Consider the following 5336-nt stretch of genomic DNA (forward strand, 5'->3'; position numbering starts at 1 on the left):
GCACCTATTATCCTAGGATCATGTAGACCCCGTTAGAAGATTTTAGTCCCCCATAACTGCTCTAGAGATAACCTGAATGAACATTATTAAAGGGTTTCCCTTTGAGACATGCCTTCAGATCCCACATACTGGTAACACTCCTATGCCAGCTGATCTGCGGGACCTCGCTGATGCCAGCTGGTCTGAGGGACCTCACAAAAAGCTGATTCACCAGAGAATGCAGTTTCCACATCCTGATGATTTCATCCCTTTTGCCCTGACCAATTGATAACCCCAAATCTCTGGCCCCTTGCCCTTCATGATAGCCTTTAAAACCCAAGCCCAGGGCCGGGCATGGTGGGTCACGCCTGTAATCCCAGCACTCTGGGAGGCTGAGACAGGTGGATCACCTGAGGTCAGGAGTTTGAGACCAGCCTGGCCAACATGGCGAAACCCCGTCTCTACTAAAAATACAAAAAATTAGCCAGGCGTGGTGTTGGATGCCTGTAATTCCAGCTACTCGGGAGGCTGAGGCAGGAGAATCTCTTGAACCCGGGAGGCAGAGGTTGCAGTGAGCCTAGATCATGCCATTGCATTCCAGCCTGGGCAACAAGAGCGAAACTCAGTTTCAAAAAACAAAAAAAAAAAACACAATAAAAAACCCAGGCTCAGAACTCCTTGGAGAGATGGGTTTGAAAGTCTTCTCCCATCTCCTCATCTCCTCACTCGGTGCTCTGCCGTCATTAAACTCTCTGCCACATCCCTGCTGTCTCAGTGTAATGGATCTGTTACTGTGCAGTGGGCATACAAACCTGTTCGTCCTATAACAGTGTATTCGGAGAAAACAGTGACATTGCAATTAAACTGAAAGCATCTGCTCTAAAGTTAGACTGAAAAGCCGAATGAGCTGGTGCATTCACAGTTGTATATAGTTGAATCATGTTATAATTTGGTTTTAAAGTACCTATCTAAATGCTGTAGCTCAGTGTTACCTAGATTCCAAATGGATATTTATTAAAATGAAATTACATTCCCCACCACCACCACCAAAAAAAACTACATTATAGTGGTTTAAAATCAGAAAACTTTTCTGAGAGACTGGGTCTTACACTGTCACCCAGGCTGGAGTGCAATGGTATAATCATAGCTCACTTGCAGCCTCAAACTCCCGGGCTCAACTGTTCTTCCCACCTCAGCCACTCAAGTAGCTGGGACCACAGGCGTGCGCCACCACGTCCAGTAGAAAACTTTAAAATCAGACTAAGAACTAGAAATCAAGATAACTATAATTGATTAATTCCAGCTCCCAAAGGCAGCCTCCCAAAGTCCTGGGATTACAGGCATGAGCCACCCTGTCCAACCTAAAATAAACCTTTTTAAGACTCACAGTAAGCACTTAAATATCTGTTGATTGATGTGAGATTTCATTTGCTAGGAGAGAGTTTAGTTCAAGTTTTTCTAAAAAGTCCCTGAGAAAAGAATGCACTATTTAGGGTGGATGATGTCTTAATGTACACACCCTGACTGGACAGACTGGCTACAGGCTTCCAAGTCTCCATCTTTTAAACCAGTGAAAGAAAAAAATCCAAGCTTTTTAGTTTAACTTCAGCACTATCAGTGAACTCCCTAGAGTCTTTCTGCAGCGGAAGATGGGGTAGGCGCACTTCCGCTGCAGGGACGAGAGTCATGATGGCTTTGATCTGTGACACTAGAAAACCTAGTTTGACCAAAAAGTTGATAAATCTGTGGATATAAATCTGTCCACTGCTCCAGTTGCTCCCATCACCAGAGCACTTAACAGTTGCTCATCCATCCACAACAGGAAGGTCAACTATTGCTGGCGATTCTGATCAACACATTGCCTGAAGTCTGAGATCTGTGTCACTGAATTTCAGCCTTTACAAAGTGGGGCTTTTGGCCGGCCACACTGACTCACACCTGTAATCCCAGCAGTTTGAGGGCCAAGGAAGGCAGATCACTTGAGCTCAGGAGTTTCAGACCAGCCTGGGCAACATGGTGAAACCCCGTCCCCTCAAAAAATACAACATTTTGTCTAGGTGTGGAGGCACATGCCTGTAGTCCCAGCTACTCTTGAGTCTGAGGTGGGAGGATTGCTTGAGCCCAGGAGGCAGAGGTTGCAGTGAGCCATGATAGTGCCACTGCACTCCAGCTTGGGCGAGAGCCAGACTCTGTCTCCAAAAAAAAAAAGAAGAGAAAAAAAAGTAAGTGGGGCTCTCACGCTGAATCTCATCAAACAGCTTCTCAGCAAAAATCTTTACCCCTGTCAGGGCAGGAATGTGATAGTAATAAAATGGCAATGCAAGGGTAGCAGCAGCTGCCTCCATTAGAAAATTAATTAGAGCATCTTTGTTTCATGGTTTGAAAAGAAAAGTGCAGTGACATCAATGCCATTGGCTTCTATTTCTTCTGCATGTTGGGCCAGTTCTTATGATTCTTTCAAGCTCAGTACTCCTATATGAATTACTGATCCAACATTTACCAGTTTATTATAAACAATATTATAAAGGATACATATGAAGAAATGTATATGGGGGGCCAGGCCCAGTGACTCACACTTGTATCCCCAGCACTTTGGGAGGCCGAGGTGGGTGGATCACCTGCAGTCAGGGGTTCAAGACCAGCCTGGCCAACATGGTGAAACCCCATCTCTACAGAAAATACAAAAATGAGCCAGGCGTGGTGGTGTGCACCTGTAGTCCCAACTACTCGAGAGACTGAGGCGGGAGAATGACTTGAACCTGAGAGGTAGAGGTTGCAGTGAACCAAGATCATGCCATTGTACTCCAGCCTAGGCGACCAGAGTGAAACTCTGTCTCAAAAAAAAGAAAGAAAGAAAGAAAGAAAGAAAGAAAAGAAAGAAAGAAAGAAAGAAAGAAAGAAAGAAAGAAAGAAAGAAAGAAAGAAAGAAAGAAAGAAAGAAAAAAAATGCATATGGGGGACGGGACGTGGAGCATCTGTGTCCTCCCTGGGTGCACCACCCTCCAGGAATCTCTATGAATTTTCAGCTATCTGGAAATTCCACCTAGTACCCTTTTTATTGTATTGTATTTTTCGTTTTTTGAGATGGAGTCTTGCTCTGTTGCCCAGGCTGGAATGCAGTGGCGCCATCTCAGCTTACTGCAACCTCTGCCTCCCAGGTTCAAGAGATTCTCCTGCCTCAGCCTTCCAAGTAGCTGGGATTACAGGTGCCCGGCACCACAGCCGGCTAATTTTTTGTATTTTTAGTAGAGACGGAGTTTTGCCATGTTGGCTAAGCTCTTCTCGAACTCATGACCTCAAGTGATCTGCCCGCCTCGGCCTCCCAAAGAGTTGGGATTATAGACATGAGCCACCGCACCCAGCCTACTACCCTTTTTAACTATGTCCCTTGATACCACTTGGTAGCTTATTGTTATTGACATATGTGTTTTGGCAGCTGCTGTATGTAGCTTGGTTCACTTAACCATTTCACACAACCTTCTTATGAGGCTTCAAAGCTAAAAATCTTCAGTTTCCCTTGCAGGTAGGACTGGCCATATGAATACATCTAGCCAATGAGATACACATGGAAGTCTCTAAGAAGGCCATCCCTTCTGGAATAAAAAAGGCGAAACCTCCTAGGAAGGAGAAAGATCTTTTTGTCCCTTTACCATTCTTCCTCCAGCCTGCCTGACTTGGACATAAGGCCTAGAGGTGAGGCAGCCTCTTTCCATCACGAGGAGACATGCATGAGAAGGCTTACATGCTAAGTAGAAAGATAAAAGAAAAATCAAAAGAGCCATGAACTATCAGACCTGCACTACCTACCTTCAGATTTCTTTTGTTTGGGACAAATTAATGCCCGTCTAATCCCTGTGTTTTGAAGTGCAGTGGTGCAATCTTGGCTCACTGCAACCTCCGCTTCACTGGTTCAAGTGATTCTCGTGCCTCAGGGTCCCCAGTAACTGGGATTACAGGCGAGCGCCACCATGCCCGGCTAATTTTTATATTTTTAGTAGAGATGGAGTTTCGCCATGTTGGCCAGGCTGGTCTCGAACTCCTGACCTCAAGTGATTCACCCATCTCGGCCTCCCAAAGTGCTGGGATTACAGGTGTGAGCCACCGTGCCTGGCCAAACAAAATCCTTTTCTAAATTATCTCCCTAATAAGGCCCTCAGAAGAGAAACCGACTTTATATCCTCAGCACTGTTCAGTAACTGCATACAGTAGACATTCAATACATATTTGTTTAAGCAATTAATAAATGTGCTCTTCACTGGAAGAAGTTGAAATACTTTACAAAACCCAAAAACATTTAGGCAGAGAGTTTCTTGTTTCATAAGTGACCAAAATAAACAGAACAGAAAAAGTAAATTAACAGGTCAAATTTCAGATTGACAAAGCAAGTAATGACAGGACCTTTGCTCTTTCAAAGAAAGTTCCCTCCACTGCAGAACAATGTAGTAGTAGTAGTATTAGTAGTAGTAGTAATTATAGTAATAAATGTTTATTAGCTCGATCTTAACATAGCAAAACCACGAGACAGATACTATTATTATCCCTATTTTATAGCCAAGGAATCTGAGATACAGCGGCCCAAGTCCACACACAGCTAGTTAGTGGCAGAACTGGGATACAAATTCAGGTAATCAGTCCAGAACCTGCCCTCTTAACCACTATAACCATACTAATTAAATAATAAAGAATATCTCAAGCATAATTATTCACTTCAAAGTCTGTTTTTAATTGATGAAGAAAATGTTTTAAAAAGCAAACCGCTAAATCTTGAAATACCAACTCCTCATCTTGTCTGAGTTGGTTGTTTGGATACCCAAAGTATTAAGGTAGCATGTTTCGTTGATGTGTTTTTAGCAAGCTACGCTTTTCTAGCAACTTCTGTTTTTTTTTATTTTTTTGGTTGTTTTTTTTTTTTTTTTCTGAGACAGTGTCTCCTCTGTCGCCCAGCATGGAGTGCGGTGGCGTGATCTCCGCTCACTGCAAGCACTGCCTCCTGGGTTAACACCATTCTCCTGCCTCAGCCTCCCAAGTAGCTGGGACTACAGGCGCCCACCACCACACCTAGCTCATTTTTTGTACTTTTTAGTAAAGACAGGGTTTCACCATGTTTGCCAGGATGGTCTCGATCTCCTGACCTCGTGATCCACCTGCCTTGGCCTCCCAAAGTGCTGGGATTGCAGGCGTGAGCCACCGCGCCCGGCGCAAGTTCTGTTTCAAAGGGTGACTACCAGGCAGACACACTTAGCCAGACTTAATGACTTGGAAATTAGGTCATTTTTTTTAACCCTAAGGCAAGTAAAACAATACCAAGCCCCATCCCTACAGCTGCTATTTACTCTCAGATTAACCCACTCACAATG

Source organism: Macaca fascicularis, chromosome 13 (assembly GCF_037993035.2).
Source record: "Macaca fascicularis isolate 582-1 chromosome 13, T2T-MFA8v1.1".
NCBI lineage: Eukaryota > Metazoa > Chordata > Mammalia > Primates > Cercopithecidae > Macaca > Macaca fascicularis.